We start from the raw sequence: 16,198 nt of genomic DNA on the forward strand, positions 1-16,198 counted from the left end.
GTCAGTAAATCCATCAGTGTCGGAAAACGTATGTCTGGTTGTCTCATATATACTATCATAGGCGCCCACTTAACGGAGCAGACGATGCACGGGCTCCAGGACTATTGAACTTGGGGGAGCAAGCTTGTCTCTTTGCTCCCTCACTTTTTGATCATATCATATGATATAAATATCCCCCCCAATATATAAATCTTATCGAACCATAACTACGTAATTTCAATCAAATTAATAATACGCAATGACACTTAATAGCAAGTTTTTAAGTTTCCAAAGATTGTGTGACCCCCCCACTTTAATGGTTTGATCCAGTGCCCACGGGCCACGGTTCGTCGGCATGACGTATACGACATGTTGGGGGAGGCGGCTTTTTCGAAAGCGTTTGAAAAATTCAGGCTGGATATTGGATAACATTGTGACTCGTGAGGATTATTCTTCGGCGTTTACATCAAAATGGAGCAAATCATCACGTAAGTCGAACACTGTGACTGTATACTAAATGCGCAAACAGATTGAAACTGAATATTTCTCGTATGGTGAGCCTCGGCGCTGCTGCACCGAGTGAATCCAGAGATACAGGATGGTGCGCAGGCGCTGTGATCACCCAACGGCGGAAATAATGCCGCTTTGAGCAGTTTATAAAAAAAATAAAAAAAAATATTTATTAGCAACGCCGAGCTTTCAAACCATCCCGTATCTCTGTGCGAACCCCTCGTGCAACTGTGAGCACCTTTGTAATGTCTCTGTGATACTTGTATAACGAACGGTTCGGCCAGAACCAGTCCTTCATGGTAAATCTAGGTTGGTTTCCCATTGAGGAGCAAGTGACTGTGGATTCACTCGGTGCAGCACAGTCACGAAAGGGGACCCTGATGTAAACAAGACAAACGTCTTTCTCTGGTCTGCATCCCCTTAACAATTGTGTGTATTGAGCCGTACTGTATTGTACCCATTCTGCAATCTGTTAAATAAAGTTTTCATTCATTCAGCCGCCGCGCTCACTGGGGCTATTGATAGCGTCAATTAGTTGTTGTTGTTGTTGGTGCTGCGGATGTGAATGGGGCTGGAGGGGCTTTGGGAGGATGGGAAAGTTATTATTATTATTATTATTATAATAGTAATTGGCTATCATACGTGCCTAGCTAGCGTTAGCTAAAAGAGCCCTCGCAGTGAAGTTATTATTATTATAGCTATCATACTGCAATATAAACTGAGTTTTATAGTGAAAAGAGCAGCTTTATTTTGGTCAAGATTGAAGGCTCTATATTGCAGGAAATTGCACATACAGGTGTTCATTAAATGTAAAAAAATCTGCCGTGGAGGGGGTCGTGCCGGACCCCCTCCAAACCACCCCTTGCAAAAAAAAAGAAAAAAGTAAAAAAAATAAAAAGAATTAAAAAAAAACGTGCACCCCCACTTTCAACTATAACTAGGCGGCCATGTATACTATCACGTCGTCTGCGAACAGTCCCAATCTATGTTCTGTTCCCCTTATCTCCACCCCTTTGATGTCTTTGGTCTGTCTAATTAGTTGAGCCAGTGGTTTGATGAATACATCGAAGAGCGTCGGCGAACGACAACAACCCTGTCTGGTAGCTCTCTATAGTTTAATCCGGTCCGTCAGACTACCATTTACCTTAATCCTTGCCGTCGGTTCTTGATATAATGCCCTAATTGTTTTCATAGCGTTTTTGTCTAATCCAAATTTCTCCAATACTTTATATAGAAATATCCAGCTTACACTGTCGAATGCTTTTTCTGCATCTAGGCTAACTAATACTGCACTTCCTCCTTCCTTTTGTATCTCCTCTACCACCTGCACTGTCTTCCTTATGTTATCCTGTGTCTGTCTTCCTTTAATGAATCCGGTCTGGTCTTCGTCTATTATATCCGTCATAAATGTCTCAAATCTTTTGGATATAATTGATGTATACATCTTGTAATCTACATTAAGTATGGACACAGGTGTACGCCTCCCTGTTCAAGCCCAGCGCTCCACATTGCTTTCAGTTTAGCTGGTCGTCCGCACTAATACACATTGGCAGTATTAGGGGGAGGCAAACTGATGGGTGGGGATCGGGCGTTGTGGACAGCGACTCCTACAGGTCGGTTGGTGCGCCTGCGCAGTAGAATCAGGAAGCGACGGGGGCGGGTCCCCTCCAAAGCCCAGACCCCTGACGCTGAAAGATCGAGCCGCGCAGGTGGAAAGATGCGACTGCTGTTACCTCGAGTATCGGAGGGGACTCGTGCTATGTATGACTTAGTCCACATTGGAGCCAGCTTGTGGGAGGCATGAAACAGCGTTCAAAGACAGGGGAGGGTTGAATTGGATATGAAAATTGGGATGGGAGAAAAATAGAAAATGGGAGAAAAAGTGGATAAAAAAAAAAGTATGGACACAGGTCTGAAACTGCTACATAGTTCTCTATCTTTCCCTTCTTTTGGAATTGTAGTAATTATGGCTTCTTTCCATGAAGGTGGCATTGTGCCTTCTTTCATCGTGTGTCTGAATGCTGCTTCTAATATGGGGCTCAGTTCCTGTCTAAATGTTTTGTAGAATTCAGAGGGGAATCCGTCGCTACCTGGTGACTTACTGCTCTTTGCTTTACTGATCGCATTCCCCACTTCTTGTTCTGTAATCTCTGCGTTTAATATTTCGTTCTGTTCCTTCCCTATCGATGGTAGATCAAATTTAAAAAAAAAATCTCTATCTCCTCTTCTCCTGCTGCTATCGGTTTTGTGTATAGTTTCTTATAGTATTCTTCAAATGTCTTCTCTATTTCAGCTGGTTCTCTTAGTATTTTGTTTGTGTTTGTGTCCCTTATTGTGTGTATTGTGTTCAGTTTTTGTTGTGTCCTGATTCGTCTAGCTAAAAGTCTGGTCGCTCTCGGTCCTCCTTCATAGTATGTCTGTTTCATGTATCTAGCTTTCTTCTCTATTTCTGTCAGCAGTTCTTTGTTTATTTTTCCTCTAACTTCCTTTACCTCTCTAAGTGTCTTTTGGTTCTTCGGGCTTTGGTGTTCTTTCTCTAATTCTTTCAGTTTCTTTATCAAGTTCTGGTATGTCTCTATTCTGGCCTTCTTGAGTAATGCCGTCTTTGCTATACATTTTCCACATATTACTACCTTTAGTGTATCCCATAACATGTTTGGGTCTACCTCTCCCTTATCATTTTCTTCTCTGTATCTAATTATGTCTCCTTTTACTTCATTAACCAAACCTACATTTACATTTACATTTAGTCATTTAGCTGACGCTTTTATCCTAAGCGACTTACAATTTCTGTACGACAAGTCATCAGGAAGGGCACAACTCTATTAGCTGAGTAACAATGTACATCAAAGTGTTGAGTGCTACAGTGTAGGTTAGTTTATTAGGACAAGTGCATGACAGTAAGGTTAGTTAGGGTTAGATTTTTTATTTATTTATTTGTCTTTTTCTTTTCTTTTTTTTCAGATAATGGTTGAAGAAGTGCGTCTTTCTCCGCCTACTTTTAAGATTCACTGTCAGATATATTGCGCTATGGTCTGATATGTCCGTTACCCCTATCCTGCAGTCTTCTACCCTGTATCTCTCCCCTGTTGTCATGAGAAAATAGTCTATCCTTGAATATGTTGTGTGTGGATGCGAATAATGTGTCTATTCTCTATCTAGTGTGTGCATTTCTCTCCATATATCCATGATTCCTAATTCTGCCATTTGTATATTCATATATTTGCTAATGTTTGTCCTCCATTTCTTTGTGCTTGTCATGTCTATGTCATAGTTCAGTACTACATTAAAATCACCTGTACAGATTAGGACCCCTTCCCCTTCCATCGCTATGATATAAAAGATTGTTTCAAATAGATATTTCTCACTTTCTGGTGGAGCATACACATTCACTAGTGTTACCATTTGACCTTCCATTTTCCCCTTGACCATTACATACCTCCCCTCTTTATCCCTTATTTCCCTGATCATTTCAAACTTCACTGTGTTCTTAATTAGTATAGCTACTCCTCTTCTAAGGTTCTGTTTAAAAGAACTATAAAACAGATTATCATACCTGAATCTCTTCAGCTTTTCATGTTCTTGTGATATTAGATGTTTCTTGTAAGAAGATAACCTGCACCTGTTCTTTCTTAAGTTTCGTCATCACCTTACTCCTCTTGATCGGACTATTCATACCATTAACATTCAACGACATTTTGATTTTTGATTTTTCCAAAATCCAAAATCCAAATGTTTGAGAATGAAAGGTTTCAGAAAGGACAGAACGCACATCTCATTTCAAAACAATTATTAATACTTAGAACTCAATACAATGAGATAACATACGATAAAGCTGCTGCAAATGTGATGAGGCTAAAACAGAATTATTACGACCAAGGAGAAAAACCTGGTAGACTCCTTGCATGGCGCATCAAACAACAGCAGACTGAGAGGACAATCACTAACATAGAGGATGGAAATGGAAATAATATAATCGATCCATTAGAGATTAAAACAACATTTAAAACCTTTTATGAAAAACTATATAGCTCAGAATATAACATTAGTGAAGATACACAAACAAAATTTCTTGATAACCTTAACATCCCCAACATTTCTGAAGAAAGAAGGAAAACCCTGGATGAACAATTAAACATAACAGAGATATCGGAGGCCATAGGTGCATTAAAATCTGGAAAAACAGCGGGACCAGACGGCCTCTCAATTGACTTATATAAACATTTTAAAGATAAATTAGTGACCCCCCTTTTTGAAATGTACCTAGAATCCTTTGCTAATGGCTATTTACCCGCATCAATGAAAGAGGCCCTGATTATTCTGCTCCCAAAACCAGGCAAAACCAATACTAAATGCGAGAACCTCTGTCCTATAAGTTTGATAAACAACGACACCAAAATTCTTAGTAAAATCTTGGCCAAAAGAATAGAGGACGTGCTCCCAGAGATAGTGGGAGACGATCAAAATGGATTCATAAAAGGGAGACAGGGATTTCACAATGTCAGACGGGTCTTCAACATCCTACACAACCAAAAAGGAGAGAGGGACACGGGTCTTCTCTCGCTCGACGCGGAGAAGGCCTTCGATAGGGTTGAATGGGCCTATCTTTTTGATGTTATTGATCGATTTGGATTTGGAAATCACTTTTGTAACTGGATCAAATTACTACACCTAAACTCTGTAGCTGAGGTACTAACAAACGAAGTGACATCTAAACCCTTTAATATCACCAGGGGTTGCCATCAAGGCTCGCCTTTATCACCGTTTTTGTTCATTTTAGCTATCGAACCGCTAGCAATAGCAATCAGGGCTAACAGACAGCTACATGGGATTGAAATCGGTAATAACGATCACAGAATAGCCCTTTTTGCGGACAATGTCATTTTGTTCCTAAAAAACCTAGACACATCGATACCCGCACTGCTTGATATAATTGATCAGTTTGGTAGTATCTCCGGATATAAACTGAACGCCTCAAAATCATGACTTATGCTGCTTAATGACAATGAGAGACAAACCGCTGACCAACAAGAATTCCCTTTCAAGCTCTCGAACAGTTTCGACTATCTGGGCATCAAAATAATACCACAAATAGAAAATATAGCATCAATAAATTATGAACCTATGATAGACTCCGTATTCAAATCCATAGAGAGATGGATGTTCTTGCCCATCTCTGTGATAGGGAGGATAAACATACTAAAGATGTCCATACTACCAAAGTTCCTATACTTATTTCAAAACATCCCTTTGGCACCACCGGTAGGAATGTTCGGAAAGATTGCGTCTCTCATCTCAAAATGTATATGGCGTAAGAAGTGTCCTAGAGTCCGCCTATCTCTGTTGTACCTTCCATTTGATGCAGGGGTTGATGTGTCCTAACCTTCATTGGTATTACCTGTACTTAACTGTAATGTTTTATTTTTCTAAGGAAGACCCTCCATCATGGATGGAAGTGGAAGCATACCCAATGCAACTACCACTACATTTATACATGTATTCAGCTGAGCCAAAATACTTAAGAAAACATACTACACACCCCATAGTGCTTAACATGATCATGGTATGAGGTAAAGAAATTTATGAAAATAAACAACTCCATGTCGCAATTCAGCCCAATCTGGGGAAACATCTGTCGTGTATTTATCTAAATGAAACATGAAATATAGCAACTAAAACTGTACAACATGATAAGACAAAATGTTGATTTGACAGAAGGGCAATTTGAAAACCCCATGTTAGTTATCGCTGTGGCCCCAGGCTAAAGAGGTTGTGAGACAGTGACTCCCCCGACCAGGTGCCAGGTCATTAAGGTCATAAACTGACCCCTCCAGGCTATATTGAGATGGGCAGGAAGGAGGGGTATGTACTTTAGCTAAGGAGGAACAAAAGCTTACTTGGAAATGACCCATTTCCCCCACCGGGCGAACCTATTTGGTAAGAGATAAAAGAGGAACTAATTATCTTAGAACAGGAAACCAACTGAAAATAACAGTTGGGGTCAAAAGGGTTTATTGACACTAAGCTAAAGCAATTTCAGGTTACAACACGGCAGCTGCTCGCTAAGGTCCAGAGGTCAGAGAGATGACACCAGACTATTTGGAAATCTCCCCTTACACAGTAGAATGCCACCAGTTACATCGTTTGTTAATTAATGTTAATACTGAACAAAATACTTAGTGATCAAAATAGAGCTACAAACTGGCTATTAAAAACTGGTTCAAAACAACCAAGGATAACAGTAAAACAATAAGAAAACATAGGTAGTAAATTAAGGATTAAAGAAAAGGTTATTACTAAGAGAATAGACAACCATCAGTAAGATGGAAACAGTTAATAAGACAATTACATGAGTTACAATGTGGGCATAACTCTTAAAACTATTAGAAAAGACGGTTAGTCACTGTCTAGACAATAAAGAATTATCTTAGTATTCTAAAAAGCAATTACAGAATGGTAAAGTGTTTGTAGATGGAAACAGCTCAGTTTTATTATCTGTGCATCGAGAGCCAGTTGGTGTCTCCCCAAGTTAGACTGTGTAAACATTGTGTCAGCATACCAGGCTGACGTGTCATGACGTGTCATCAAGCGAGGAGATCCTTTGGCCAATGGAGAAGCCCGAGCCCTGGGACACACGTCTTGGGGGAAGTCCCTTCTTCTTCCCTTTTTAAACACAGAGCTGGAGATGGACGGACACACACAGACCTGGAGTGAGACAGACCTGGACAGAAGGAGAGCGCTGGAGACTCACCACCCCGGCGACTCGAGAGCCGAGCCGGAGACTCAGAGCCACTGACACCCGATGACAGACGATCGCTTCGCAGCAGGAGATCCTGCCACAGAGAGAGACGAAATCAAGCGCTCCTTGCTTGAGCGCTGAGACTGACGGAGACCCAAGGTTGCCTTGGCGACCACCACAAGAGAAGCCGCGTGTTGTCATGGAACCCGAGAAACAACAATACCACCACCGAAGAAGAAAGCTCTGATCGGCCATAGCTGATCAGATCATGGACAAAACTGCCACATCAAAGAGACGATTAGATTACAGTAAAGATCTTGTACTGGTTTGATTCATAGCTGTGGTTTATTTAGAAATGGAAATAAACACACCAGTTTGTTTTATTCAGACCACCTCGTCAGCGTCTTTCCTTAATAGAAGTTAAATAGAACCGAACATCTGAAATACCAAACAATGCAGAGGAGAAGGGTAAAAGACTATACGATCACAAATCAGATATAAATGAAGCAGAAGATACTTCAATTTGGTGCCCAGACCCGTGCTGCATTCGACCAAAGCCGGTTGAAGACGACGAAAAGCTACTTCTGGGAAATGGACAGAGAGATTCTCGCCCTCATCGAAGCCTTCTACGACTGAATGATCTTCACCGCTTCAGCCGAGGACAGCGAGTTTTGAGGGTAAGTAATGATATAATTTGGTGGAAGTCGAGCAGTCTCAAATTGGGGGGTTGCTATAGGTATGAATGAATGATGTAATGGACCAGGATAATGTTGGTGTCGGAAGAAAACCAGGGTCCAGGGTTCACAACCTGTCTCTGGTTTCGGCCGCACACCGACGCAGCACTTAAGGTTAGGGTATAGAGGATGTTCGGTTAGAATGCCTATGATTGGTACAATGCCAGGTGTGGTAAGATTAGTCTGGGTAGAATCGATGATAATGTAATGAAGAAAAGGGGCGCGATCCAAGTGAACGGTACAGAAGTGAGGCGAAAGGGGAAGTGTTTATGAGCAACTATGGAGCTATAAATAAGGAATTGTTCAGGGAAACAAGGTCTGGGGATAAGTGACGTTTTTGGTTGATGAACGGGTTAGATGAAGCGCTGTTCGGAGGAACAAGAGTACCATTGTGGATTTCAAGCCCTTCATCGAACAGTATTGTGACTACCAGTAAAGAGAGGATATAGAGGTCTGTATTTAGTTCAGATCGCGCCGACCAGGAGGGTATTTTTATGCCAGTCCGCTTAGCAAAGTTTCTCTTTTAGACTCGGCGCGCAAGGCAGACGAACGTTGGAAGACGTTCCACGCGAATCTGTCTAGGACGTGATCCGACATCATCTGCTTAAGATTCACCTTTTGATTGAATCTAAGAAGGTATCGACTCGTGGAGGAGAGAGAATCGGAGAAGTGGGGTTTGTGGTCAGAACGGTGAGGATTGGCGAGGCAGACCACCACTTAATGCCGTCAAGTGGCCTGCAAAGACTCTCCACAGAGTGACGATATGAAGATGGAAAGAGAGGTGGGGTATAGCGGGGTGAAAATATGTGATCTTGGAAAATAGAGCACTTTGAAGGAAGGAACTGCGCTTGTGATTAGAGCATAGGAGAGAATTGTGTGAAATGGGCGAGGTAGGAAATGCGCTTAGAATGGATGTGGCCAATTGTATGGTATGCTTATAAATAGGACAATGTTTTGCTGAGTATATATGTTGGGATGGATGTATGTTAGAAGCTATGAGTGAATGCCAATGTAATTTTTGTATTATTATAAGACGCTGGTGACTAAAACGGCAGCGGAGAAACCATAACACTGTCTGTTGAATAGAGACTAGGTTAGCGGGCGGCGTTAGCCGCGGACGGCAGCACTAACGTATGGACGCTGTGTTGCGGTATCGAGTGAATTGAATGAATGGCAAGAGTGATGGAACTAAAATGATGTGTGAAGTTCGTTGACATTTTTCAAATCGGTGGTGTTAAGGTCTAAATTTAATGTAGTAGCGATCGAAATAAACGGAGTTTTGGGTGCTGATGACGTCACTGGGAGCGTCTAGGCTTTGGGAGCGTTGGATTTAAAATACTGTGTATTTCGGCCAGGCGGGGCCAAACGGACGAGCGGACTAGAATAAAGATAATGATATATGTTCTGTAAACTGGGGCTAAATAGGATTAAAGTTATGTTGCGGGGTATAACAGGGGTTGTGCAGACGTCGCGATGTGTTGTGCCGCTCGATACAACAGGATGATGGGCCGTATAGGGGAAGTTATGATGGATGCTAAGCTAAGCTAATTGAGCTAGCAGTACTGAGCTAACCAAGCTAAAATGCTAAGCTACCTGTGCTAACAATGTAGCATGATTGAACTCTCGGGGTATATCGCGTGTTGCTACTCTTGGTGGCTGGCACGAGACCTTGGAGAGGCGCGGACAGGAACTTCCGGTGTAGGGGGTTCTGGGGATTGTGGTTTATTATTAAAGGTGAGACGTCGAGTTGACGTCAAGTGGTGATGTGCTAAACGGTACAGCAGGGGGCGGCGTTGCCTCTTTGATTGTTACGCCTCTCCTTCACATGTAAACGGGGAGCCGTGGCGGACTTTGTAGTTTTTATAGGTTTTTTTGGTTTTAAGTAGCGACCATCTTTGGGAATTTGTAGTTCTTTTTATCAGGTTTTTCCAGTTGTTGATGACGAGTGTATATGTTTGTTTAGTTATCAATCTATATTTGATATGGGCCCAGTATGATGGCACTAGTGGGGTAGTAATGTGATGGATGTGTGGGTTTGTGTTGTGGTTTTTCTAGTTGTATTATTCCAATAATGGGCAGCAGATGAGTGTCTGGTGGGTGGAACGTGTAGACGGTATGTGTCAGTCTGCGCATGCGCGCCACGGTCGGTCAGTACGAGGGGGATGGACTAGGAGCTTATATTAAGGCAGTGGACAGTGGAGGGCTGTAGGGGGCGATGTTGGTCAGGAATAGTTGAAGTGAAAACAGCGGCGTTGTGTGACGGGTCTTGCGTGAACCCCCCCCTTCTCCTCTGTGTCTCTTCCTCCCTCTCTCACTCTCCCCTCCCTCTCTCCCTCCCTCCCTCCCTGCCTCCCTCCCTCCCTCCCTCCCTCCCTGCCTCCCTCCCTCCCTCCCTCCTTCCCTGCCTCCCTTCATCCCTCTCTCCCTCCCTGCCTCCTTCCCTGCCTCTCTCACTCTCCCCTCCCTCTCACTCTCCCCTCCCTCCCTGTCTCCCTCCCTCCTTCCCTGCCGCTCTCTCTTCTCAATTCCTCTCTTTGATTTTGTTGGAGTAACAGGTTCTCAAAGGGAGCTTTATTCAGGGTAGATTGACTTTATGGTAAGGCTGTGAGCATTGGTTATTTAATGTAGTGTTTACTTTCTAAATTAGGATTGCATAAGGATGAATTAATATTCATGGTCATTTTGGAGCCTTCCCCCCCCTCTCCTTTTCCATCTCTCCTCCCTCCCACTCTCTCTCCCTTCTTCCCACTCTCTCCCCCCTGTGTCTCCCCCTCTCCTCCCTCCCGCTGTCTAATTCCTTCTGTCTGTCTTTCCCTCTCCCTCTCTCTCCCTCTATCTCTCTCTCCCTCCTGGTTTCTCCCCCTCCCATATCCCTAGCTCCCTGCTTGGTACTGTTGGGCTGCCGGGTTTGCATAGGTGTTTTATTCAGGTTGTAGTGCCCCGGCAGTGAGATTTAAGGTATGGTGTTAGATATTAGGAACTCCATGCAGACTCTGTTAGTCTGATTAGAGTAGGGGTTGATTTGAGTTTAAGTTGGCAGCAGATGCTGGGGGTAGTGTTTGAAGTCCTGTGGGTTAACTGGACCAGGCAATACGGTAAAGTCTGCTAATTAAGTATAGGCGGGTTTTGTTATAGTTAATGTTGAATTGAGAGCCCCCCCCCCCCTTCCTCCATCTCTGTCTCCCCCCCTCAGTCCCTGCATCCCTCTCCCCCTCTCCCCCTCCCTCCCTTTTTTCTTCCCTCCGCCCCCCCTCTGTCTCTCCTTGTTTTTCTCCCTGTGATTCTCCATCCCTTCCTTTCTCCACGTGTGCCCCCCCCCCTCAATGGCTTGCCTGAGATTGGAGTGTGGGTATGCTGCAGACCATTGCTGGGTTGAGTGGTGAACCCGTGTTGGGGTCCTTGGAAGCAGGTTTAGCTTTGCGGCATGTTGTGTGTTATTGGTGTGGATGTTTATTTGAACTGCGTTGTTATTGTGTATGTGAAGTAGGTACCGGATGGGCGCTGGCCTGTCTGGGTGCAAGTGATGGTGGGATGAGTTGTGATGTTCCTTGGAAAGGAGCTTGGGGTGTTTTTCGTTCGGATTCGCGACTGAAGGAAAAACGCCTTGGGCTGAGGACTGGTGGATCTCTGTGGATTCAGGGATCTGGGAGGATATTGCAGTGGGTATGGTGCTGGTGTCCATGAGTTTAATAACATGAACAACTGGACCATATAACGGTCAGGGTTTTAGTGATCTAAGTTGCTAAAAATTTATTGTTTTCCCTGATTGGTAGTTGGAAGCAGTGACAACACTAAAGGATTTTTTAGTGTTGTGGGGGGAAGTGGAAGTGAGTAAGAATGTAAGTGTGTGTGAGAAAATAAATGAGATTGATGTTGTATGAAGAGTGTGAAGCGAAAGTTAATATTACATTTAGTCAATACGCTAAATGGTCATTTAAAGTATGAAATAGGATCAGGATGAACAGATTCATCAAAGCAAAAAGAAATTGGAACAGATGGCTAACCAGGTTTACCAAGATTATTAGACAATTGATAAGCGGGGACTAATGATTATGTTTCCCAGAGAATCAGGTGAAAGGAACACAGAGGATTGGGAACCTCCAGTTTTTCCTGTTGGAGAAACGGACAAACACAAGATAAGCTGTATCGTTATATTCAAGCAGATCACACCAAATCTCTCTAAAAATATTAGTATAGTGTTGCCCGACATTTCCAATGCATAACAGATAGTGGAAATAACAAGGGAAATGCCACTGATGTTAAGTTGGGATGTTTTTGCTTTCTTTCTGCACAGGTCCTCGGCCGGACAGTTGGAGCTCTTGACGATTTCGATAACCAACTGGGGAAACGGCTATATAAGCCTTGGTATAAGTATGAATGATAAGCCAGTTATCAATCCTTGTCTGCACAGTAAAAATTTGACAGTGTGAGTGGTTTAACTCAAGTAAGTAGAAATAGTTTTAGAGACGGAGAAACTTGTTTTTTCAAACGGTTATTGCAGGAGTGTTTGAAAGTAGAGAGAATGTCGGATACATAGGAAGTTCACCTTAGTGGTACATTGATAGGAAACTGAAGCGTTAGATGCAATAACAATAGAATAACAAAAACGAGAGTAAACAAACAATCTGATTCATAACCCGTAGTATTAAAAAAATATATATATATATAGAAATGGCCCTCAGTAGTCATGCCAATGGTGGGAGAAAGCCGAGGGCCTCTGCAGACATTTCCCAGATAGACTTTACCAGTGATGATAATCTGATTGACTGGAATAGGATGGACTTCTCTCATGTGACCAGTACGATAGAAGGACTTGAAATGTTGACTTTGGTTCCAATACAGGGGGTCTTACGGGAGAGAGAACCAGTGACAACGGTATTACTCCAACCAGTACCGATCCATGCTGGAGTGTCCATTGCAGGCGACTGCAGTTTAACCAAGGGACAGAGAAAGAGACTGAGAAGAGCGGTGTTGTTACAGCAGTCCCACGAAGTCCACTCTGGCCGTATGGCTGGAACTGAGACCGACAGCAGGTATGGAACTATACACGAACAGTTTCTACAGCCCACCCGTTTCCCATGTCCAGTCGTCCCTCGAGACCAAAGCCGGGATGAGAGGCGTGGGCCGGTGACGAGGAGCCAGCCAGCGAGGGCCAGGGTGGAGGAAGAGGAGAGGATGACGTGCCTCTCTCCAGAAAGACAGAGAGCGTTTGTAGAAGCGTTCGAACGACATGAAAAGGTTTATCGAGACTTGAGGAAGACAGAGCGGGCGTTTGGTCAAGCCGCACACAAGATGCAGAGACTGGAGCAAGAACTGGCTGGAAAGAATGTACTGTTGAGTGGTACAGTTCGTGATGTCATGCTTCGGGCGTCAGACCTAGGCCGCCGTGATCAAGGAGTGCCCTGTGCTCCGTTGCCCGGACAGGGAACTGAGCTGCGACAGGGTGAACAGAACCGCAGGAGGGGTGAGTTTCCAGGCCCCTCCCAACGAGAAAAGGCCAGAGGAGAGGCAGCAGAAAAGGACAGGTATGCCCCTCTCTCCTCCAGGCAACAGGACATGCAACCAGAGGACCGGAGAGGGGTGGACCTGGCGGGAGCTGTGGGATGCCAGCCGAGAGACTGCTGGAGTCGTGGTGAACTGGGACCGCCTGGATGGCCGGCGTCGGCTGTGTGCTGGAATTGTGGGGAGATCGGCCATCTCGCTCGGTCATGTGACAAAGGGTGGCGGGCTCGGCAAGGGTCCAATAGACGGCGAGAGTCCAACGGACAGCATGAGTTCATCAGAAAATAGACCTGCTGGACTTGCAGAATGTTGGGTCATTCTCAGAAGGAGTGTAAAGAGGTTGTGTCTGCAAAGGTCATAGATTAAGAGCGAAGCGGGAATGCACGAAAACAAAGCTGAAAGTGCTCGAGAAAATGGAGTTATTAATAAATTAAAATGGGAAATGCGACTGATTAGAATAAAAATAGAGACGAAGATACATAGATAAGGTTAAAAGGTTTGATTAGGTGTGCAAGTTACTAAAACGGTTTGGAAGACTAACAAGGGTAAGTTGGGGCTATAGAGGGATGAAGTAACTGGGAATTGCATGGGCTAATCGTACTAACAAAGGTGATGGTTTTAAACAGGAACAATGGAACATTTAATATTAGACAGTTAAAAAAAAAAAAAAAAATTACTATTTATAGTAGTGATTACATACTTGATCCAAGGGTGGTCAAGGAGACTAAAAAAATAAAAAATAAAAAATTATTTCATTACTTATTTTATTTCTTTATGGATTTTTAATTTTGCTGTCTTAATTTTTGCGGGGGTAATTATGCCTCTGGATGATAGTTTAATTATGTTGGATGGGTGTGTAGCATGAAGGCACTCACAATTTTTTGTTTATTTGAAATTTTCTTTGTTTTTGTTTGGACACTGTTTTGTTTAGGAACTGGCTGGCTGGGAGGGATCTCTCGCCGGTCAGGGATAGCAGGTGGTGGTGACACAGCGAGACTGGTAGGAAAGTCTGAGATAATGAGCTGGAAACTAAGAGTGGACGGGAGCGGGTTCATGGTTTGTTTTCCGCTCATTGAGAGTCCAGATGTAGGATCTGGGGGGTTGTGTCACGGTTTTGGGATATGGTAAGTGTTGGGGAAACGTGTTTCTCTGTCTGTAGGTAAGCTCTGTAGGTTTTTGGTCGCAATTGGCCAAATAGTGTTCATGTAGGGTGCAGACATGTGAATTTGATGATTGACTTATGGGAGACTCTGCACCGGCTTGTTGAAGGCTGGCGGAGTGTGTGGGATGTGTGTTTAAAGGGACTGTGGTTTGTTGCCATGCACATAGGTTCTGTTGGTGATTGGCCTCGTCTAGAGCTGACTGTCCGGACCGAGGTGGCTGTCTGGAAACAAGGTATTGATAGTGAAATATAATGGTTATTCCACTCTCAAAGGGTGGAAGAAGTAGTTGTGTTGAACTTGAGATATTTGATCTAGTAAAATAGTACAGCACAAAAACAAATGAGACAAAGGTGATTTGATTGAATGCTAACTTAAGAAGCCGTGAAATATATAGATAATTAATTTGGAGAAAAATGTATTGTCAAAATGCAGAACAGTAAAGATGTATCTGTGAGAAAAATGAGACCTTCCAATCCATTGTGTGTTTGTAAATAACAATCCAAAATGCAAAAAGGACAGAGGGAAAATCGTTTCCTTCTGTGGAAAATCGGAGCAGTACCGAGACCTGCATACAACAAAGAAGAGGCTGTGGTTAGCACAAAATACAACAAGAAGAAAAACAGTCAAAACGAGTTAGCAGTAAAGACCTCAGGAGGTGGGAATAGGGATAACTGACAGGGATGAAAGTGAAGAATAATTGAGGCCTCAGTGGTCTTTTCAAGGAGAAGAGATGATTTATGTTTGCTTGTTTGAATTTCCCTCAATGTATAGAGTGTTAATCTTTTATTGGTATGATGTATTAATCTTTTCTTGCAGAGTCAATTACACAAAACAGACACATTGAAGCTAATTACATGGATAATGTATAAGTCATAAACGAAATAAGCTGCGAATGGTACGATGTTCTTTTTGTATAAAGAAACGGACCTAGACTGGATGTTGTATTAATAACTGATAATATGTATAACTGTGCAAGAAGAAAAGGTAGGTGAAATGATGACTTTTGTAACTGTACAGATGGAAATGGATTTGGTAGTTCGATTTGTGTAAATTTTGGATTTTTTTGAAATTTTAGAAAATATTAGCAAAAATGGTAAATTATGGTTTTAACATGTTTAATTTAGAACATTGGTGCTATATAGTGGGTTATGAAACCCACTAAGGGTGGATTGTCGTGTATTTATCTAAATGAAACATGAAATATAGCAACTAAAACTGTACAACATGATAAGACAAAATGTTGATTTGACAGAAGGGCAATTTGAAAACCCCATGTTAGTTATCGCTGTGGCCCCAGGCTATAGAGGTTGTGAGACAGTGACTCCCCCAACCAGGTGCCAGGTCATTAAGGTCATAAACTGACCCCTCCAGGCTATACCCAGATAGCAAAAAATGAGTGAATCAACGTTGAAATAGGGTTAGGCAGAAATATTGAATCTATGTTGAAGCCTGACATCGAAATTATACAAATCGTTGTCTATGACTTACATGTTGAATCAACGTTAGGTGTCAACCATAACTGATACTATATCAATGTTGATTCAACCATCATCTAAATGGTAATCTACATG

The sequence above is a fragment of the Notolepis coatsorum genome (assembly GCF_963971535.1).
Source record: "Notolepis coatsorum genome assembly, chromosome: 11".
NCBI classification, from domain to species: Eukaryota; Metazoa; Chordata; class Actinopteri; order Aulopiformes; family Paralepididae; genus Notolepis; species Notolepis coatsorum.